The following is a 25,170-nucleotide window of genomic DNA, read 5'->3' as shown; positions in this document are numbered from 1 at the left end:
AATCATTCAACTATCCCAACGGATTAGCATGACTCTCCTTATACTTGTAGCCTACTGACTGTTCTGAAGTATCTGTGTCTCTCCTTTTGGGTCATTAAAGACCTGATCCAATATGAACTCCTATTTCTTCACAAAAATAGTAGCTCTACCAATGCCCAGTCTAAGGACATAATGTACACCAACAATAGACAAGACTCATTGGGCGAATAGGTTCCCAACTCAATATCTTACCAATCTATGTAATAATAAACCTATACAGGTCAAGCAAAGGACTATTTTGGGTAACTGTGAGGTTGGTCTTGACAATTGCATGGGTAAACACAAATTATCACTAGGGTTACAATGCACAGCCCTGATCAATTTGTGAGATTATCCCTATTAAGTGTTTGTAAAGGGTTTTAAGTGTATCAGCTTATGTGCGTGTATATGGCTAGACTTCTTAATGTTTCCTTACTTGCTTACCTAATATTGCTCCCATGTTCCCTCTCATTCAGTCCATATGGTTAAGTAGGAAGGACACATAACAATTGCGGTACACTTTGTCAAGCCTGGAATAAATGACTGACCTTACTAAGTGAAAGCAGTCTTGTCAACTGTGAGCTCCTTTTGAAATCAACTGCTTTCTGTCAGAAGGCAGAACCAACCTCATACCTCTCTCAACAATACCTTATTATGAAGAATGTTCCCCAATTTTTAATCTTAAAAATGATATGTACCAACCTGAAAGATTTGACACATTTTCATTGTTAAGAAAATTGCCCATGGTAAATAATACTGAATCATACTGATTCATAAAAAACACTTTTTTATTTAGACAGAAACAATTAATAACTATTCTGTGAGTTTCCTAATCGAAAGTATAATAAGTGTTCCACATTTTGTCCATTTGACCCACATTTTGCAGGTGGAGGGTCAAGAACTATGCCTAACCCCACCCCCACCCCCCATGTTTGAGGCTGTGCCTTCTGCATACACCCTTCTCCCAAAACCTAATACCAAAATGTGAGATCATTGTACTTCAGGAAAATAATTATCCCCTTGTTACACTGGTTTTGCTGTATGTACTGCAGGATGTAACACACAAAATCTAGGTGAAAACAGTAACAGAGCAATCTTTTACTGTGTTATTGAACTGTGCACTGCAGAGAGTGGTTAAGCAAAAAGCAACTACAGCTTTCACCCAACAAAAATGTTTTCACACAGTTAGGTTTGCCAAAATGTCATCCAATGAAGCACATTTCAACAAACCATATAACCACTGACCCATAAGAAACGTTAACAAGGAGGAACACCTTATAGTGTGTGAGTGAGAGTGATCTGTCTTTATTATAGATAAATATGTATGACCTCTGCAAAGTTTATTTTTTTTAACTGGGAAAGTCCGACTTGGAATGAAGCCAATTTTCAGTGGAGGCCCATTGAGAAATGATCCAGATGCATGTCTTTGTAATGTGGGAGGAAACCAGACCACCTGGAGGAAATCCACATGAACACAGGGAGGACATGCAGACTCCACACAGAAGGCACCCCAGCCAAGAATCAAACCAGAGAACCTCTTCCTGTGAGGCAACAATGCTACCGCTGCACCACTGCACCATCTAGTTTTTGGTGTAGTTATTTTAATTTAGGTAAGCAAATGTCAGTACTTAATAAAATGTAATAGTACATTTATATACTAGTAATGCCATTTGCTTTATGATAAGACAAACAAGATGTGGTGTATGCCAGTGCCATAGAAGGATAAAGCCATGACTACAGTCCATGTGACCCGAGTTCAAATAGCAGCTCGGACTCTTAATGGTGCAGGAAGGGAGGAATGGGCTTGCCCAACCTGGGGTGAGGAGGGAGGTGCACATGCATGGGGCACACTCCTATGGTCTTATTTCCTTGGTGGAGAATGGGGAAACAAACATTAAATGTTGCCTGAAGGTTAGCAAGGCTTCCTGCTGATACAAGCCCCTTGCAGAAGACAGAAAACATTCAGTCCTCAAAGTGTTACTACGTATGTACAAGGTAGGCAGGAAATTAGGAAAGACACTGCTTCGGGATCCTTGAAGTACTCACCATTGCCAGATATGGGACAAAATTAGCCTGGAGGAGGCAAAGATAGGTTAAGTAGGCCTTGTGAATGAGGAGATCTGCGAGTAGCTGATGGTCAGTTTTGGGGAACCAAAAACAAACACAAGAAAGTCAAACAAGATCATTTGTTATTCTAGCAATGTTGTTTTCTTTTCTAACTTGATTTTCTGTCCACAGTAATATGATATGCATTTTAACAAAAATCCACTGATGAAACAGCCAGAAGCCAAGAAAAACCAAACGTATTTAGCGCTTTCATCCACAAATTAATACGTGAACTTCTTCAGAACAATACATAATGTTTACCAGTTCCTTAAATACATCACAATACAGGAAATGACATCACACAACAACAGATAATTACAGATAATTAAATAATTAACCAAAAGAATTTTATGTAAAAAAATATTGTTGTAATAAAAATGTATCTGGGATTATGGAATCAAGATACTATTACAGTAATTTCATATATATTAAAAAGTAATGAAATCAGTCAGTGCATACAATTGTTAAATGTCATGCCAGTAACATTGTGAATTCATACACAGCAAGGTTTTTTAGACATCAGTTACTGTGCACAAAGTTTTGTTCTGAAAGTCACCCAGATAATGCACATTCACATTAGTGGACATAATTACTGTACAAGCAGAACACTATACAGATTCACCAATGTTATTACATATTACTAGTAGATAGTACCTGCTAATATGATGTAATACAACAAGAAGCATAAGAAATGCTGGCAAAATGACATGAAACTAAGGACATAAAACAAAGTTTGCTAAATGTCAAAAGTAATTTTGTTGGTTTCTAAAGGATGTGTAGTGCTGAAAGCCAACCCTTTTCACTACTAAGTAACTACTGTAGGTATACATATACCAGAGCACATTATTATGGGTACAACGGGTACTTTACAGTGAATCAAAGGACAGTAAGACTTTCTTTAGCTAAGAAGACTATATACATTAAAGTGGAAACAAAACTTTGAAGCAGTAAGTGTTGTGCAAGGAATGGTAATTTCATTATAGGATACTGAACTCATTGAGGTAAAAATGACCACTCATACAGCCTGTCCACAATAAGTTAAAGGACACCACTCAATGAATATGGTAAGGTGATGTAAAAAGGGAAGTCACAACAAAATGCAGTTAAGATGGGGATTTAAACTGGAACCATATCACTGATGTCAATGGACTAGTCATATGTATATATCAAATAAAATCACACCCATGGATGAAAAAGAACATGAAAACAGATTACAATGCATTTGTCAGCATTGTAGGAATAAGTAGTTGTTGCAACATTAGGCTAGATCTGTCTTATAGCTGAGCAGTGTCTTTGGCGGGACTATAAAATGGCATCACTTTGCAGTACAGCAGAGTGATGGTAGGTATTCACAATATTTGTGACAATGACAGGATTCTAACCTGTAGACCCTGTCACCTATTATATATCCAAGGGCAAACATCCACATTCCTTAGAAGATGGAGATCACCATGTTTATTAAGATGACCTAATAATAATAGCTACGTATTTTTGATTGGACCAATAGTTATCAATGACAGTTTCAGAACAAATGTGAAAACATATGAATAGGTGCTGGTCCTTGTTCCAAGGTCTGATTATCCTTCATGCAATACTGGTGACCTAGTTCAGTGAGAAAAGAATCATATATACAGAAGGATGGTCATTGAGATTGTCTTGAGGCTGCTCTTGTCAGAGGACATGATATGGAAGATGGGACACAGTGAAGTGAGTACCACAGCATGTAACCATTAAGGAACTTAGGGATGGGACCTTTTAATGACACATGGTCAAGACATCAAAAGTTAATTTCATAAAAAAGGGAAGTGATGTGAGGACTCCAAAGAAGTAAATATAATAATTGTGCAGACCATTTGCTATATGGACATAAAACAGAGGTCTAAACTACTCAGCCAATATTACAAGACATCATGTCAATTGTTAAATCTAAATTATGAAGATGAAATGTCCTACTGGGAGGTCAGATCAATGGTCCTTCCTATATGTGAATGGTGCCTAAAACAAGGGGACTAGACAAGAAATAAGTATGATGTATTATATGGACATAAAACCGAGGTCTAAACTACTCAGCCAATATTACAAGACATCATGTCAATTGTTAAATCTAAATTATGAAGATGAAATGTCCTACTGGGAGGTCAGATCAATGGTCCTTCCTATTACGTAGGCCAGGATGTGAATGGTGCCTAAAACAAGGGGACTAGACAAGAAATAAGTATGATGTATTCCATTCCAGTAAGAAACATTGGCTTACTGTTGTAATGAAATATTTAAGTATGGATATATTCATATAAATTGATGCACACACACACACACACACACACACACACACACACACACACACACACACATCCATGGATTCATGTTAATAGGTCAAGTTGAAGTCCATTCCAGGGAACCTGACCTTTCAGGTTGAACTCCAATTTCATTGACTCATTTCTTTTCTTTTTTTTTTTGAGTGTTTCTGTTGTGAGGTAGTATTTTATTTTATGTTTTATGTTGTCTCTATAGGGTGTGCTGTTGTTTTGGCAGACTGCAGTTTTATATTTCTTTTTTGTATGGTTTAATTGTATACTTCGTAAGTGCTGAAATGATCACAGGAATGTGTAGGTAAGAGTGATTTACCCTCTCATGCCCTGTTCTGTAATCTTAAAGTAGGAACATTTAAGTAGCAAGGGGTGTGAGGGTCCAAGATGGTTGTCCCCCTCCAAAAGCACATCTTTTCTTTTTATTTCAGTGGATTGGGAGTCATTTATTTGATGTATTGGCTCACAATGTTTTTGTATTTTTCGTATTAGTACACACACCCACACACACACACACACACACACACACACACACACACACACACACACACATATGTGTGTGTGTATATATATATATATATATATATATATATATATATATATATATATATATATATATATATATATAATGAACATATTACTGGTTCATTCAACTTCCCAAACATCAAAAACTCAAACAACGCACACCAAAACTCTTTTCTCTGACCAATAAACTCCCTGGACTTTATAATGTCAAAGCCTACACAAACAACCCATATTGCACATTGCACCAATAACAAAAGGAAAACAAGCAGTCTCCTTTTGCTATCAGTCAAAAATCCCCTGCACCACCCTAGTAATGGGTGTTAACCCTAACCCTAGCACTGCCCCTTCTCTAACCCTAACCCTAACCCTAACCCTACATCTTAACATCATTAAAAGCTTCCCATAACACTGTCATTACACATGACAGACTCAGACACACAAACATTTACAAACACACACAAACATTACATCTATCCCCTAACCTAACCCTTACCCTAAAATATACAAACTCGCACACAAACACACAACACCCATCCTTCACTCATCCCTGACCCTAACCCTAACTCACATGCACACAAACACACACACACACACACATACATACACACACACACACACACACACACACACACACACACACACACACACACACACACACACACACACACACACACACACACATGCTCCCCCCAACCCCACTTATTTGCATAGACATTCCATACCATCGACATATCCACCATTCAGCCATCAGTACTATCAACATTAAAACACACTGCCAGGTTTGTCAAACAAATGTATACTCTATGAAATACAGGGGACCCATATATATATATATATATATATATATATATATATATATATATATATATATTTACATATATGTTTCGTAGAATACTCAATTAGTAGAATTTTTTGTAAAATCCCATTTAGTCACATGTGGTTGTATTTTGAAGTTGCATTTTGAAAAGTGGTTTTATTCAATGATTTTAGTAGAATGTGTATTCTTGTTCCAGTAATGTTGTTTTGAGAGATTATACCTTCTATAAATTGATGCAGCTGTAGAGTTGGTACATATATATGTTTGGAGGTGTGGGAGAGGGGCTTTCCCCCACTCTGGGAGGTGTAAGGAGGCTTGGTCACCTGCAAAAACACTTGAAGTTTTATTTTTCTCCTTTGTGTGTTTTAGCAATCTATTCATTTAACTTGTAGTAGAAATAAAGTACTTGGTCTAGTTTTACACCTAATGTGATACTACCAAATGTGATTTCAGCTATTTTCTTCTACCTAATATGATTGTTATTAAAGGTAATATACTAATCTATACATATATACAGAGAGAGACAGAGAGAGAGATGAGTACATTATATGGTAAAGGGTGCCACTAGACAATGACTTCATATCCATGAGAGGAGGCAACCTTAGATAATAATCACTACATTAAATTACTGATGAGTGGACAGGGAAACTAGACCTGGGCATGAGCAATACTCTGCATTATTTTGACAAAGAAGGGGATGATTTTTCTTAATTTATTTCGCTAAAGCAGCAGGACCATCTGCTGCTAACTGAAGCCCTTCCTCGATTTCTGTGTCAGCTGCATCTAGTTTAACTCCCCCAAATTGGATGCCACCAGCTGCCCCATGCTTTCTAGTACTTTTGAAATTAATTTGTGAGACAGGCAGGCAGAAGATCAAAGCCACAACACCATTAAAGCTGATTGGCCTGCTTGTGATGATGCTCTAATGCCTTCCCGCCTGCTGACAGATGCATTCTGGGTGGGTTTGCATATGGATATTACAAGAGGTATGGTTTCTCCTCTCAGGTGATATAACCTCTGATGCCCTGCCTGTCACATAGCTACTAGCTGATCCCAGATCATCTTGGTCATATTCAGGGATTCATCCCTCTATGCCATGGAGCTGATAAGGAATATACTGGTAGGACAACCGTAATGTACAATCTCTCTATATTTTGATGAGGTCCACCTGAATGCTGAGGTATCTCAATGTCATCAAGGAGATATTTAATTTATGCCTTTTGCACTATGGCAGTATGATGGATGGTGGTTTGTTAACAGATGCAGATACCATAGCATGAGCTCTTCTACTCTAAACATAAATTCACACTGCACAGTGGATAAATGAAATGGTGAAAAATCATTAAAGGCATAGCAAACATTTTAACAACAGTGACAGCTCCATGCACTAAAATATTTTGTAACTTTCTTTGTTATCTAGCTTTGCCGAATATTATTGATAATTATTATTCTGTATTTGATTTATGCCTGTTAAAAGCATTAAGCCAAAAACATAACCATTCCTATGTCTGTTCTTCTCCTTTCACTGCTCGCATAATCAGATACTTGCATATTTTTTTCTGTGGAGTAGATTTTGTGGTAATAAAACTACTTTACTGCTAAACAAAGATGATCATGGTGAAGAACATACAACATTATACTCATGATCCTTTGACAAGTGTTCTTCTGATAGTGAGAAAGAACAGCTAAATATAAACAAGGGTAATATTTCAGTTTATCTTCCATAACTACAAAACCATTTCATATGATGTGCTGTTTCTCAAAACTTCTCCAACTCCCACTACTATCATTCTGCTATTCCATTATACCCTAGTACAACATTACTAGTGTTCTGCAAGTCAGCATTCAACACTGATAAATGTTTCTTTTTTTCTTGATCTCTTTATTTATAAAAGGGGTATACATCCTGTAGTTTTATCCACCTCATTATCATATGGACAATGCAGCCTGGTATGATTACTACCATAATATTGCATATGAGAAAACACCTACTCTCCTTCTCCTGATCTGATTTTCTTTTAGAAGATAACCCCAGTGTTGCTGCATCCTCCCTTACCAACAATTTCCTACACCTTCAAGATAACTTTATCTCTCAAGACTCAAGACTATACAAAGTCATAAAAATGATTGGCTAACCAAAGAACTGAAACACCTTCCCAAACTTAGAGATGAAGCTTGGAATTGGTAGAAACTTAATCCTACCAATGAACATTGCACTTCCTTTGCCTCCATCAGAAAATTAGACAAATAAGCAATCAATAGACACAAAATCTTCCTCCACAAAAATGTACAGAGGCACCTTTTAAGTCCCCCTACATTTTTTTTTGGGAAAGAAGTGAACCTTCTAGCAGACAGAAATGCACCAAAAGACACCAGCTCCACCACAGAAATCATCTGTAGCAAAACTAAACTTTCACACTCAGATTTCCTACATGAATTCAGCCACCTTCTCAAAATTAACAATCCTACCAGTACCACAAACAACGAGCCTCACTGCTTCCCACCCTACATCTCTCCCTTCTACTTCCAACACATGAACTCAAAAGATATCTCACAGATATTCAGCAACATCCCAAATGACACCCCGCATTTAGACAAACTTCACCCATTGTTCACATCTCAATGCAAAGACCACCTTATTTACCTTTTGACACACCTCTTCAACCTTTTTTCTACACAAGCATCATTCCAGAAATCTGGAAAACTGCTCTAATTAATCCACTCCCAAAACAACCCAACTCATGTCATCCTTCCAGCTGTCATCCAATATCAATTCTTCCATTTCTAGGTAAACTCCTTGAAAAATTGTCTGTACCCATCTGCCTCAGTATATACACCAATACCACCTAGTTACTTAAAAACAACATAGCTTCTGTCCCAGTCAAGTGACTACTCTATGGACCTTAACTGATTACATTCTGCATTCTACATTCTGCAAAATATTGACAAATGCAATCTTACTAGTGTTTTATTTGTGGCTCTCACCAAAACATTTGATTTTATTGATCATAATCTAATGAATAATCTTACAGAAATTGGCAATATCACTTATACCCTATCATGGTTTCATAACTTCTTTTCAAATAGATCCTTGCAAGTTAAAACAGGATCAGCATACTCAGATAAACCTTCTCTGAGTAAAAGAGTTCCAGAAGGTTCCATACTTACTCCCCTCTTATTCTCCATTTTTATCAACAAACTTCCCCTAGAACATGCCAAACATTCCTATCATCTTATATGCAGATGACATGATTATATAGAAGAATGGCCACCCTCACTCTTCATTCCAATCCCAACTGTAAAAGACTTGCACACTCTATACCACTAGCTATTTAACCACAACCTTATATTCAATGCCTCGAAAAAACAAAACCATGCTTTTTGGTACCCAGCAGAAACTGTTCTAATAATATAAATATCTCCAGTCTATATAACTTCACCATTGAAACCACAACATATTTCAAATAACTGGTTTGATCTCTCAATCACACCCACATATTTAAAACAAAATTAATTAACTTTCTCATTTTCTCATCTACAAAATCTCACAATTATTTTACTTATCAACCAAATCTGCCATAGATAAAGGAGTTCATGTCTCCCAACTTGAATATGGTCTGCAAGTCATTACTTATGCATCTAGAAAGATCAGTAATGCCCTACAAACCACTGTCAACTCCTTCTGCTGCTTTATCACAAACACCCCTCTCGTAGAACACCAATTTCCAAACACTAGGCAAATCCCAATGGCTCCCAGTTAAACAGTGAGCAGACGTCTTTATTGACTCTCAGTTCTACAAACTACATCACCCTACAGCTGTACCCTTATCAGCCAAATTACATGAAAAACCCTTTCTAAAAACATTAAGAAACTAATTTCAAACAGCTTCTACAGTTTCTACCCCAAGGGCTAAACTACATCAAACCAAACATGTCTTTTCATCCATGGCCTCTTCTCTCTGGCAGTCACTCCCATCACACCCAAGAGACATCTGTGACTATGTCTACCTCGGAAGGGAACTAAAACCTTCCAGCTAAAACAAACCCAATATACCTACCTCAGAAAAATCGATATTAATCTCTACTACCTCCCTTCAGACTTAGCCAACAGCATCCCATTCTTTCTACTAAATGACTTGTTTTTAATGTACTTACTGTACATATGTAATTTTTTTCCTTGCTATTTAAAACTGTTTACTGTATTATCTTTCATTCTGTTATATATAACATTCACTCTACATGCTTCTCTTTCTAATCTCTATTTCTTATCCTACATTTTAACTTTAAACTACCACAACATATTTAACCCTCTTTATGTTTGTACTGTCTGTAAAACATTTCACCCAGGCATTGCCTGAAATTGGCCAGTTCTGATCAATGCACTACCCTGGTGAATAATTATAAATAAAACTGCTCTCCTGTGAAAAACATTAGTTCAGGCAGTTTATAATTGGGAGCACTGATACCCACTACCTTCCACATTTCCTTCGTCCAGCTAATTGTTCCCATATCAGTGTGTGTATTATCTTTGTCTTTCCCCATTTGCCTCAATCCCCCCGTTATTGCTCCAGTTAATGTTATTTATACCATTAACTGTTATGATGTTTTGAGGAGCAGAGCAGGGCAGGGTAGGGTACCCTTGATGTTCTTTCTGTATCTTCTTTTTGTTAATTTAAATGCTTGCTTATGAAACAGTTGCATTTATTAGTTTCAGCATGGATGTACATATTACAACATGTAAAGATATCTCACTATGAGATCATTAAGTCCTCTGCCAGACGTTAACTATAAGAGGAGCCCCACCCTGTGAAGGAGACATGTTATAGTTTCATCAAAGCCATTTTTAACATTTTAATGGATGACAATTTTAGTGACTTTTGGGTTTTTGCCTTTTTTGTGAAAAACTGTCATTCATTTAACTTTTTTTTCTTTTTGCCACATTGCTTTGAATTAATTCTTATGTGTTTTATTCCTTTGTGTGTTTTAGAGTTATATTATGGAGTTACTATATTTACTTAAGAAAGGTACAGAGTAATGCAATACTTGTCTTCTTGAAAAATGATTTTTTAATGTTGCTAATTTATTTAATGATAGGCCTTTTCCCTCAGGTCTCAGAAAGTTTGATACACTATTTTAACTTGGTTGAAATTCAATCATCTATCCATTATTCCTGTCACATGAATCCTTTTAGGAGAGCAAACTATGAGGTTATAATCACATTTTTCAGGGTTTTTTTCTATCCCCACTCTCTCAATTTTCCCTTCACTAGTGGGTGAATGCCAACATTTAGGCAGCCATTAGTCTGAGATCTGTATTTATCCCAAAACCCATGGCACATACCTAGTGACATGCTCTCCAAGGTTCTGCATCCAATGAGCGTCAGCAGGGGAGTATCACCTACTACCACAAGTGACATAATTCAAGATGACCCTATTTGTTTGCAGCACATTGCTCCTGTGTAGTCTTTGGTCTCCAGTGGGGACCATGCACCCAGGGCACACACACCCACAACCTTCACCTGAAGGCAAGTGAGAGGTCAATGCTGTGTCACTCCACTCTTGTCCCTACCAGCTCCAGCAGCTGCCCTAACTAATAATCAAACTCAGATCATCTGGGATGTAGTCCGGGCTTTATCACTTTAATCCAGTGGGGTTAGTTAGCTGGAAAATATTATGGTCCCAAGGAGACGAAACCTTAGTATTGACTATAAGAGAGAGATGTATAACAGAGGAACAGTCTACCTTCTACACTGCAGTCCAGCATATTTCGTCTAGTGGACACATCTTGCTATACCCACAGATGCTTAACATATTCCTAACAGCATCAATTCTCATAACTTAGGGCATATACTTTCCACCCTTCTCACAGAAAAATTAAATGATGCAAACTAGTAAGATTATTGGAAATGTATTAGACCAACCAATGAGATTATTTATTTTTCTAAATTATAGTTTATTCTGTTATATGATAATTTTACATGCCTTGCCTTCAGTATACACAACATTTATTAAATAATCTTTATATATTTTACATAACCTTAATCAAGTACTTCTTAGTCTTGCTATTGTTCACTTAATTATTACTATTTCTTATCTCTTATTTGGATTATATTTAAGACTGAGGTTTTGATTATATAAAGTTTACTTTGTACAGTACTTTATTTGACAATACTCTAATGAACCTTAAATTACAAACAGCTGAGAAAAGCAGATCCTCATGCCATGGTGCATTCTATGTAGGGGAAAAGCACTTACTTAACATCCGGATAGTACAACTACCTCATATTTTGGAAGGAACTTTCTGTGAGATATACCTGAATAATCGTAAACTGAATAATATGGAAAAGTAATACAATTTCACTTGAATTAACTACTGACTCTAAAGACATTTTTATCTCTTAAAAAAAAGATAAATAATCCTTGTCTACTGACTGGACCTTCAATTTGATGATTTTGAATTATGGAAGAACCAGGAAAACAGAGCACCTGCAAAGTTAAAAATTTCAACTTTGTGGCATGGAGTATCCCAAAGTTAAGCTCACAAGTATGCTGTTGAGGATCATTGTGGAATGCAGCCATTTCATCCTTCTATATGCTACATCCCCTGCAGTCATCCCAGGTAACTTATATGTGTCTGTTCAGAACAAAAAAAAAACATTACTTGAGATGTCAGACTGAAATGTTATGGTTTGCCAATGAAATCTATCATAAAATCAGACCCCCAGACATGTTCTGCCAATTTCCTTTGAGTCATGCATACTGGGACTTGACTGAGATCCCTGGGCCAGATGTTTGACATAACTCTGAATGCTGCTATAGGAATAGCTAAAATATAGGAGCAGGATACTTGCCTGAATATGTTTTAAACTTTACTCTGACTTTTTATTGCAGTTTTCTGAATTGTGCTTACATTTTCTATTTTTTCCCCAGGGCCTCCTCTGAAAATGGGTTTTCTGTTAAGTCCGATATTCCTGGTAAACTAGTGCAAATAAATAAGTAAATAAATAAATAACTCGCATGAGCTTCATATTCTCACCGAAGCCCATCTCCCATTTACATAAGCTACTTTGTGACATTTTCTTGGATGTCACATCTCTGAGGATTTGAGTGGGACTCTGGTCCTGGTGTTTCATATTATTAATAGTATAAAAACTGATAACAGAAGCGTTGGTCTGGAAGCTGCAGCAGTCACATGATTGCACAAATACTACTCACCACATTCTAACAAAAGTACTTTATGCTGAAAATTATTTTACCACCATTTATTCTGAATTGTTTTACACTTTAATGCACTAACTACTGACACCTTCTCTGTAAGCCATTATACACACAGCTGTGTGAATCCCTGCAGTGACCGACTTTGATCATGTTGCTCTTAACAGTGGGCTTCATCACCATTGCTTGGTCTGTTTTCTTTCCCAAACCTAAGCCTGGGCTTGTTAAAAATATAAAATCAACATAAAGCACAACAGAAAATTATGAAATAAATATATAAACATGCAATTAAAGAACTGTTTTCTGAACCTTATATAAGGAACAGCATAAAGTAGCTTCAATAAATGAATACATTATATAGTTTAAAGATATTAATAGTACAAGATATATGAAAAAGGTCTATGAAATGAATGTCGTTTAAGTGACCTCTTAAAGAGCTTCAAGTTTGCCTTACATTTCGACTGGTAAGGCAATCAGTTCTGCAGGTAAAGACTTCACTGTGCAGAAGACCATAAACCAGAATGCATCACCCACTTTAGGAGACAGTGAGCCCACAGATGGCCTGATAAATCCATGTTAGCACATTAAATTCTGACCTATGTCCATTGTACCCAACATAGACTATGCAGCATATATATTATACAGGTACAACGAGCAAACACCTTAAATAAATATACCACCACATGCTGCACAGATGTTCATGTACAATGAGTAATCGCCATAAATAAATAAATATACCATCAAATGCTGCACAGATGTTCAGTTACAATGAGTAATACCTATAAATAAACATAGTATCACGTGCTGCACAGATGTTCAGGTACAATAAGTAATAGCCATAAGTCAACACACCATTCCATGCTGCACAAATGTTTAGGTACAATGTGTAATACCTATAAGTAAACATACCATTACATGCTGCACAGATGTTGGGGTACAATGAGTAATCACCATAAATAAATATACCATCACATGCTGCACAGATGTTCAGCTACAAAGAGTCATACTCATAAGTAAACATATATCATGTGCTGCACGGATGTTCAGGTACAATGAGTCATATCCATAAGTCAACATACCATCACCTGTTGCACAGATGTTCCAGTACAATGAGTCATACCAATAAGTAAACATACCATCACATGTTGTACAGATGTTCATTTAAAATGAGTCATACCAATAAGTAAACATACCATCACCTGCTGCACAGATGTTCAGGTACAATGAGTCATATCCATAAGTCAGCCTACCACCACATGCTGCACAGGTATTCAGGTACAATGAGTCATAGCCATAAATCAACATACCACCACATGCTGCACAGGTGTTCAGGTATAATGAGTAATACCCATAAGTAAATATGCCATCACATGCTGCACAGATGTTCAGTTACAATGAGTAATACCCATAAGTAAACATGGTATCACATGCTGCACAGATGTTCAGATACAATAAGTCATACCAATAAGTAAACATACCATCACCTGCTGCACAGATGTTCAAGTACAATGAGTCATACAAATAAGTAGACATGCCATCACGTGTTGTACAGATGTTCAGTCTCAATGAATCATACCAATAAAAAAAACATACCATCACCTGCTGCACAGATGTTCAGGTACAATAAGTCATACCAGTAAGTAAACTTACCATCATGTGTTGTACAGATGTTCAGTTACAATGTGTCATACCAATAGGTAAACATACCATCACTTGCTGCACAGATGTTAAGATACAATAAGTCATACCAATAAGTAAACATACCATCACGTGTTGTACAGATGTTCAGTCTCAATGAATCAAACCAATAAGTAAACATACCATCACCTGCTGCACAAATGTTCAGGTACAATGAGTCATACCAATAAGTAAACATACCATAACCTGCTGCACAGATGTTGAGGTACAATGAGTCATACCCATAAGTAAACACACCATCATGTGCTGCACATTTATTTGGGTACAATGAATAACAACCTAAGTAAACATGCCACAATGTACTGCACAGATGTCCCAGTACAAAAAAATAATAAGTAACATCCCTAAACATACCACCATGTTTTGCACAGCATGTATGTGATCTTGGTCACTAACAACAAGGCCCAGATAAAGGACATTACAGCAGTCAAAACATGATGAAACCACAGCATGCATTATATTTATAAGGTCTTGTGATGGAATAAGATGCCTTTTTAGACAGTATTCCTTAGATTCAATGAATATCTAATTACAGTCAATTCTTGATCTAAGAGTGATACATGATCATGACAGATAAAGCACAGATTCCTTGCTTGAGACACAAGCTACAATCATTCTCCCCCATAAATAACAATAGCAGCAAGATAAGGTATTATGGAGGACATTACGCCAGCGTGAATGTTCCTTGCTTCTGATATGCATGGATTGTACAAATGTCAACTACTTTTCAACCAAGCAATGATGGCATCCAACTTTCTTTAGCTGTTAACAAGGATAACATACATTCCTGAGTCAATAATGTGTTGCACTTTGTAGCGTCTGCTTAAGAATAATAACACAAACCACTTTTTTGAGTGACTACTCCCAGAGTATGCAAGTAATATATGAACAAAATAGGAATGAACTATGAAGAAGCTCTGAAGAACCCAGCATCACAGAAGATAGATTTTTGAAGTGTTAATACCAGTAACCATCCTCTGTGTATGACCCAACACATAAAAAGTAAACCATCCAAGAACTTTCAGGCATACAAATATTACAGCAAGATTCCATGATCTGCTGAATCAAAAGTTACCAACGTATCAAGGAAGAACAAAACTGAATGACAATAGTGATCACTCATTTATTGATTCTGCTACCCAGGCATCAGATCACTCAATACCTATACATAAACAGTGTTGGCTTTAACAAACCTTTTTCTGGAGTTGTCACTCTGAATTCTCTGTCTTGCACAGTCGTAAGAGTTCTAGTTCTGTTGTTTGGAGTAGTTTCCAGTGGCATAACTGCAGCAACACTGCTCCTAGTACATGAAGATCCAAAATACCCAGATAAAAGATAGTACGCTTTTCACAGTCGTTATTTAAATGCCATGTTCGATATAAAGCAGTCACCACACTCCTTCTCTTATAGTCAAGTTATTCTCATCAGCTATGATTTAAAACAAAGTAAAAGTAAACAAAAATGATCCAATACATCTATAATACTAAAAAAAAATCTAACTAAAATTAATAAATAATATCCAAACCTACAACTGCACGTACTCATTATAACATATATAATGAATAATCATTTACAACTTTTTTTCATTTTTTTTGTCAATACATTTCATACAAGCAGAAAGTGTCTATCAAGGTGCTGATGTTTTCTCAGTAAACTGGAGAAAGGGCCTAGTCATGATGTGACTGAATTATTTTATATTGATTTGAGAAACCACATCAGCAGATGGAAGACAGTTCCGCTCAGTAAGCTTTGTTTCACTTTTTTCTCAGCAGAAAGAGCTGAATTACAAAAGGATGTGACAACAGAATATTTGGAAGCCAGGCACACTTATTCTCATTGGTATTGCTGAAATTGTTATTGTAGCTGATGTAACACAGTGTATATTTCACCTGCACTTTATAACAATCCTAACAATGATTTCTATTTCTTTTGCTGTTTATTAATAATGGGATATGAGGCTTTGTGAATTTCACAATCAGAAACAGCACGAAAATCATTCAAACTTACAAAGTATAACAGATGTTGTTTAGTAATACAAAATGTCTCGCCATATGTACAGCATTTGCATGTTTCTGCCCTAAATGTCGGTAATGCAGCTTGCATAAATAAAACATTTTCTCTTGACCACTGGTAAATGGTATTCAGATCATAAAGTTATTTGTATATTTTAATCCATTAGTAACCTGAAAGAACATGGTTCACCATAAATTACCCAGCATCAGAAAATTTCTAAACCTTAAAAAACTATCGTACAGTTATATAGGGAAAAAAAATTGTTTATTTTTGAACCAGGGAAAGCAGACACAAAGAAACAATTAGTCAATGAGAATCATTAAAATTTAAGTGGGTATGTATCACCTTTATTACCCTACAGCTTTATGGAAATCAAAGCTTTTTCATAGGAAAAAATTGTGAACAATTCTACAAGCACACTATGAAACCTTTGCATATATTTGTATGTAAAATATAAATAAATACAGATGATTGCAAAATGGGTGTTATTGTCATGGCTCCTCTGACACCTGTACCCTTTAGAAAGACCTTACCCTAGTTCATGCTTGCTATATAAATATGCCATGAAATTAAATGCAGAAAAAGTTTAGCATTGTTTCATTTGGCAAACAACCCCTATTCTCAGTATATTATAGACTATTCTCCACTACTCAATGGAAATTTACCCAGGGACTTAGGTATGAGGTTTAACAGTGCCCTCTCCAATGATCAACATGTGGCAATTGCAGTCAGAAAATCCTTCTTCTTGGCACAGCTAATATCCATGACTATGTCATCCAGGTCAAAAGGTATTACTGGTCTCTCATATTCAACACTGATAAGACCAATTATAGATGCTTCCCTCCAGGGTACCTAATTCAACATATCAAAAAACTAGAAAAGTCCCAGAGGTTCCTAAGTAAGAAGCTTTCAGGCTTAAAGATGCTGAGCTACCAAAAGAGAGTAGAAGCTCTGTCCCTTTACTTTATATCTCACAGGCTCATGAGGAACAATCTGTGTCTCACATACCATGCCTTTAGAGACCCTGTTGTCCTTTATCTCCTATGTTTCCATACATCTAATAGCTTAGTAAAGACCAGCAGAGGTGTAACTGGTTTCAGCCAACACCCCACCCACGCATCAAAAATAAATAAATAAATAAATACATTGTAAGCGATCAGCTTATTACAGTTAGATCTCCCCACCCCCTTAGCTCTTCCTCTGAACAGCAAAAAAAAAAAAAGAAAGAAAAAACAAACAGATGTTCCTTGTACTGGCACACCAGCCAGGTGGCTAGATGCACAACATGCCCACCCTCCTTACTGCTCATGCCATTCAAGTCCCATTTCTGTGCCATGCCCGCAACCCTCCTTCAACATACTTTATTTAAAAAAAAAATCTTCTTTTAAACTGTAACAAACTGTTTGCTACAAATGTAGCAAACAGTTGCAAAAGTTTATACCTTGCCTGCATGGAGTGCTACAGCACTCATGTTTTAATTAAACAAAATATTTTTAAACAGTAGAAAACTACAATACAGCAAACAGTTGTTACAGTTTATACCCTGCCTGCACAGAATGCTATGGTGCTCATGTTTTATTTTTTAAAAAAAGTATTCTTTTTAAACTGTAGCAAACAGTTGCTACAGTTTATATCCTGCCTCCACGGAGGGCCACATTGCTCAGGTTTTAATTAAAAAAATACTTTTTTTTTACTTTTAAACTGTAGCAAACTGCTTGCTACAATGTAGCAAGCAGTTGTTACACTTTAGTCCACACACAGAACACTATAGCTCTGAGTACCGGCTAAAAGCTGGTACTGCATTAAACAGACATTGGGATTCACTGATCATGCCCCCCCCCAACACTTTACACCCAGGGCATTTGCCCCGTCACCCCACCCTAGGTATGCTACTGAAGACCAGAACCAGGGACATAGATATTCACCAGCAGATAAACAGAATATAATGGAAAGATAAATTCATTACACAGTGCCTTCCTCATCTCTGGAATAAGTTGCCTCTGCAGATTAGGCAGTGCACTACATCATCATCCATCAAACAAAATCTGAATGACTGGATGGGTACCCTCAAATTTGCTTTGTGAATAACTGCCCTAGCACTTCTTCAGAAAGTGGGTACACTGTGAAAGTGGATATTGGCAAGGCAATGATGGTAGCAAGACTGAACTGCATTGAAACTCCTGTGAATCCAATGACTTCAAGTATCACACAAGTTCATACATGAACCAATGATAATCTAAATTTCAGTCTTGGGTCCTGTCATGTCCACAGCATAAAGCAAAAGGCAAACCTCTCCCTGTCAGCAACTAACAGTCTCAACAACCAAGGGTTTCAAACATTGATTTCCTAGATATAAAGCAGGAGATACTATATCTGATCAAAACACCAAAGCTCTAAACACAGCTCCTTGTATTCAAACACAGAAACCTCACTAACTCAAGTACAAAGATGCACAAAAGATGTACTTGAGAGCTATTAGATTTTGCAGAAACAAATGCCTAATTCAGCATAATTGTTTTGGCAGAGGGGCAAGCCTCCCCGCACCATCGTGCACTCTTACTTGTATATTTCCATTCTCCAGGATATGCTGCAATTACAGAGTGTACATAGAATATTCATTTTTAACTTAGAAACATCATAGGTGTGTACTAGGCTAATGGCCCTGGAGCCTTTACAAGCTTAGCCCATAGAAGTGCCCTGGCATCGTGTCACCCGACATTAGTTCCCAGTGCCGCTATCATGTAGAGCCACTGGAGTGATCCCCAGGGTGAACTTTCTATTACCCATCCACTCATCAAGATTTCTCTTGAAGAAGAACTGCAAAGTGCTCTGCTTGACATGTATGGGAAGTCTATTCCAGAACATGGGCAGTCTCTGAGTGAGGAACCTGTCCCGCCAGCATGTTCTGTTGATTGTGGTAATGAGGTTGAGGTCTCTGGAGCATGTGGTGTGGAGGGATTGGGATTTCTTTAGATGTAGCATTTCTAATAGAGCTGGGTCAGACATGGCTTTGTAAGTCAAGCAGAGATCTCCTCTAAGTAGGCGATATGAGACAGAGAATAGCTGGAGTCTTTTGAGTCTGTCCATGTAGGACATGTGTTTAATGCCTAGGATCCTCTTTGTGAGGTACTTCTGGGGCCTCTCCAGCTGTTGCAGGTGTCTGGTGAGGTACATGCCAAATGAGGCATTATACTCAATGATTGGTCTAATGAGGGAAGAGTAGAGAGAGAGACGATGACCTCTTTCTACCTAGACGTAAAACCCTTGGTTATGAGATGTGCCACATAGAAGGACTTTCTGACCACAGTGGCAATGTGGTGGTCGAAGTTGAGGTTGCTGTCAACCTGCATCCCCAGATCTCATATAACACCTTCAGTGTTTAGTTGGCTCCCATCAATGTGGAAATTAGTGGAAACTGAGTTTTTACCAAAGGGGATGACGACGCATGGTTTCGACACCAGTCATTGGTCTCAGTGAAGCCTTTCTGTAGGATGTCTGCATCACTTTGGGAGTTAATAATGACTCCCAGCTTGCAGTCATTTGTGAACTTGGTCAGCCAGAGTCCCTTTGTGTTGGCCTGGACTTTTGAGAATTAGATGCCGAACATGAGACGACCCAGGACCGATCACTGTGGGACTCCACTCGTGACTGGTCGGCAGTCTGATTTGGAGTTCGCTACTTTCACACTGTGTGTTCTATCTCTGAGCCAATTTGCAACCCACCTAGTGATATAGGGGTTGATGCCTAGTTTGGTGAGTTTATCAATAATTCCCGAGTGAGGAATGGTATCAAAGGCCTTGGCCACATCGAGGTAGGCTGTATGCACTGCTTTACCTTCATCCACAGCCCTGGTAACTGACTCAAAGAAGTCAACCAGGTTGAGCAGGCGTGATCTCCCTTTCACAAAGCCAAACTGTTTGGGGTCCTAAGATTGGAGATTTCCTATATCTTTGTTAATCAGGTCCATGATGATGCGCTCCATAGCTTTACATATCAGACTCGTCAGGCTAATGGGGTGATAATTCCCATGGTCTGTAGTCGCTCCCCCTTTATGGAGAGGGATGACTGTAGCAGTCCGCCATTCAGTAGGGACAAAGCCTGAGGTGAGGCTGTGACTGAAAAGGGCACACAGATGTGGGGCCAGTTTGCTCTGTAGTTCATGTAGAAGGTAGCCAGGGATATTATCAGGTCCCATGGAAGCTGTATTCTTGGCCTTGGACAATGCAGCTTTAACCTGTGCTGCAGTAATGCTGGGTGCCTGGCATTCTTCCGGTATTGTGATTGGTCCATTGGGGGGGGGGTAAAGTTGACACTGAAACTGTCGGCCATTATGTTGGCAATATCTGTTGGCTCAGTATAGGAGGTACCATTGTGCAGTAACTCAGAGCAAATCTGGGTATTGCTGTGGAGGTTCTTGATATAACTATAGAAGGCTTTGTGATTGTTTTTAGTGTCTGCCACAATTCTGCCTTCATGGCTGGCTTTAGAGGATTTGATGAGGGATCTCAACATTTTGTTAAGGCTAATAAGGGAGTTTTTCCAGTCTTGGGACTTCACCTTTTTTTTGCAGCAGTTTCTTCCTTCTGTTGTAGAGTTTATTAATGGCTGGGGACTACCAGATTGGCATCCTTTTTTTTGGAGGAGAGCGTCTTGGTTCTGTTGGGTATGGCTAGTTCTATGCATTTATGTAAATGTTTGTAAAGTACATTGGTGTATGATTCGGCAGTCATGCAGCTATTTTCCATTGGCATGGGTGCCGTGAAGTTAGCCTCCTCTGTTTTTAGGAGTCCAAAGTCAGCTTTGGCAAAGTTTTTCAAGGTGGTAACCTTTGCGGGGGTTGTGGGTGAGATGTGGATTTCCATGGTGATTAGTTTATGATCAGATCTAACCAGGGAGGGATTGACTATTGGTGTAGAGCAACGGTCGTCCATTTTAGTAATAACCAGGTTAAGGATGTTGCTTCCACTAGTGGGGGTCAGAAGGAGCTGGTCCAGGGCATTTGAACTGATGAATTCCAGGAAGCGCTGGGCCAGTGTATTGGTGCTTGAGTAGTTTTCCCAGTTAATGGAGGGGTAGATGAAGTCTCCTAGTATGAGAGTGTTGGGTTGGACCTTGATAGATTCCAGAGTGTTTAGGAACATGGAGTGAGAGTCTAGGGACATGGTTGGGGACCTATAGCAGGCTATGACCTGGATCACCATCTTACCCAATGTTAGTTGTACCTGAAGTACCTCAGATGCGTTATGCTGGGCTACTAGTCTGGAGGTGTGTATATCCTTTATGAATATGGAGACACCACCACCTCTGGAGCTTTGGTCCATGTTTTGGGGCCAAAAGGTGTGGAATGAGTTATAGCCTGGTAGCACAGGGGTGCTTTCTGATGCTTTAAACCAGGTCTCCATTACAGCACAAATGTTGATGTTCTCCATTTTGAGGAGTGCTTCAAGCGAGTGCATCTTGAGATTTAGACTTCTAGCATTGAGCAGCATGAGCCTCAGATTCCATCAAATGGAAGAAAACCACCTCCTCATTCCTCAACACAGTCACTGGTGTACCCCAAGGTTCCATATTAGGGCCCCTACTGTTCAACATCTTCATTAACGACTTCCACCACAATATCCCAAATGCTAAAATAGTCCAATATGCAGATGACTCTACAATTATCTGTGCTGCTAACTCCATTCCCTCCCTTTTAAAACTAACTCAGGATGCCTTCTCAACTACTGATAAATGGATGCATGAAAACCACCTAGCTCTAAATCCATCAAAAACCAAACTCATGATATTCACCCCATCCAAAAACATAGCTATCGACATAAACTCTTTCCTTATAACCAGTCACAACAACACATCCATAGAAGTCGTTTCCTCTGCTAAACTGTTAGGAGCTCTCATTGACAATCAGTTTAGTTTTGATTCCCACATACAAACAAACATTAAAAAAACACACCAAAAACTTGGTATGTTCTATCGCCATATTTGCTTCTTCTCTCCATCCACTAGACTCCTAAAACACATATCTAATCCCTTCCCTCCTATATGGGGCCCCACTTCTAACCAACCTAAAATCCTCTACCAAAACTAAACTCTCCTCCTGTTACAACAAAATCGCTAAATTCACCACTGGCCACAGATCCTCCTCCCATCACTGTACTGCCCTACATAAACTAAACTGGCTAGAGCTCCCTAACTACCTTACCTACACTCAACTAACTCATGCTCATAAGCTCATTTTCAAGCCCTCACTCTGTCCCTCAATCACCTCAACCTTCACCATACACCAACCTAACAGACCCCTTAGAACCAACACTCAGAACCTAATTGAACTCCACAAACCTGCCCATCCAGCAGGCAAACTCTGACTCTCATTTTCCCTTGCCCATCTCTGGAACTCACTCCCACCTCATATCCGCAGCACCAGCAACCTTCCCATCTTCAAAACTCTCCTACACACACACATTTATCATCTCTCTGGGAATGCTCATGTTCCCATCCTACATAACATCCCAGCTACTTCCTTATCACCTCACTGGGAATGCTCATGTACCATCCTACATAACATCCCCAGCTACTACCTTACCTCCCCAGTCACATTGTAAATAATCTCTTAAGGCTATATTCTTCTGCATTTACTTCTAACTATTTCCTTCCTTAACATTCCTAAAAAAAAAAAAAAAAAAAATTTATAAATTGACATGAATTGTCACTAAGCTTCACATTCCTGCTGTATTAACATTCTCACATGCTTATATGTACTCTTCTGTTCAATCTTACATACTATTACAATATTGTTTTGTATTTTACTTTAATTTTATTGCATTATTGTATTGTATTTTCTTTTTACTTTATTTTATTTTATTTTAATTTTATTCTTTTCCTGACATTATTCTATTGTATTACTTTTATATATTGTTACTTGATATTGTACCTATGGAGCTTTTCTCACCAGGACTCCATTGAAAATGGGTTCACTTGGCCCAATGGACCATCCTGGCAAACAAACTTCAAATAAAATAAAATAAATAAATTTATTTATAGCTCTTATGGTGGTAATTTGGTCCTTGGAACACTGCCTAAAAAAGGCAATATAGGGGTAGCAAGAGCCTTAGCCAGTACCCGGAATCCCAGGGGTGACAGATGTAGGCCATCTATGACAAAGCATCGAGGTCTGTCATCCCAAGCAAACAGATACTGGATCCAGAATGAAACCAGAAACTTAGCCAATTGTCAAAGTCAATCATTTTTGTTTGTACTGTGGTATCATTCTGGGTGACAGTAGGATACTGCTCAGGGATAGTGTCATACCTGCCTGAGCCACATAATCCGAGCGTTCCACCATGTCTCTTTTCATGTAGAACAGGGAGGTGCATCTCAGGTCATTCACACCCACATGGACAATGACAGAGTCATACTCTTACTTGTTATGGAGTGAACTTAGTGCATGTGTTATGTGTCTGATTCTGACACCTGATACACAGCTGAATGTTACCTTCTCCTTATTCAACCTAGTGAGTGAGACATTTGTGTGCCTCACTATTGAGTCACCTATGATTAGTGTATTGGGCAAGGTGTTTAGCCTTAGGGGCTTAGGTTGAGGGGCACACTGTGGAGGTGAACTATGTGTCCTGTGGTTTGTGCTGTGTTGTGGTGGTCAAGTGCATTTCTGTCTTGGAGGTCTCTGCTGTTTGAGTAAATTTCTATTGAGAGCCTCCATAAAGGTGGGTATGTGGATTGTGTTTTTATGTGAGAGCTGTGATAGTGGGTGTTCCATGTGGTGTGGTGCAGGTGTCGACCTTCTCTTGACCAGCTAGTCCAGTCTTGGCTGGTTAATATGTAGTGAGAAAAAAAAACAAATAGAACTTTGAGTAAACATGGTCAAGCAAAAAAAAAAAAAAGCAATTCCATCTCAAGAACCTGAAGGGAAACATATAAATCATTATGAAACTTCATAAAACCTCCATAAAAAGAAAACAAATATATCTGAGTGGCAACAAAAGTACTTTACAGAAAGCAATATTTTAATAACAATTTCACAGAGAAATATCTATAATTTTTAGAAATCCTGAGTTAAACAGTCATAATGCAAGATGAAACTACTAAAGATCACTTTAAAACATATGAAACCATCATATTCCAGTATATTTTCCCACATAAATGGCAGGAATCAAGGAATATTAAATATTCAGTAGTAATTCAAAACAAAAAGTGTGGAAAGCAACTGATTCTTCTGGCAGAACTGTTGCCTTAATTCACCAAGAGCATTATTACTAGCAATTATGGATTAAAATTCACTTGCAAACTGGACTGTACTTACCAGCTATAATAAGATGCACAAACATTAAATTCCTGGTAGGAAACAAGAGCATTGTAGGCTCAGATGGAAATTTCCAGAAATAATCTGGCCCAACCAAAATTAATGGAAGATGATATGATACAGGGCCGTATCCTGCTTTGCTCTATTTGTTGCAAGACA

General features: G+C 38.0%; 1 long non-coding RNA gene across 1 annotated transcript in view; it reads right to left on the bottom strand.

Annotated features, from left to right (window-relative positions):
- The window catches only part of LOC122796333, a 397,046-nt gene that overhangs the window by 250,334 nt on the left and 121,542 nt on the right, over positions 1 to 25,170 (bottom strand). Inside the window, exon 2 of the long non-coding RNA XR_006363962.1 lies at positions 15,878 to 16,112. This is a non-coding gene — a long non-coding RNA (uncharacterized LOC122796333). The remainder of the gene's footprint in view (positions 1 to 15,877; positions 16,113 to 25,170) is intronic.

The sequence above is a fragment of the Protopterus annectens genome, chromosome 3.part0 (assembly GCF_019279795.1).
Source record: "Protopterus annectens isolate FY-2018-M chromosome 3.part0, PAN1.0, whole genome shotgun sequence".
Classification (NCBI taxonomy): Eukaryota; Metazoa; Chordata; order Ceratodontiformes; family Protopteridae; genus Protopterus; species Protopterus annectens.
Note: the sequence above shows the minus strand (reverse complement) of the source record. Positions and strands in the feature narration are given on the sequence as shown.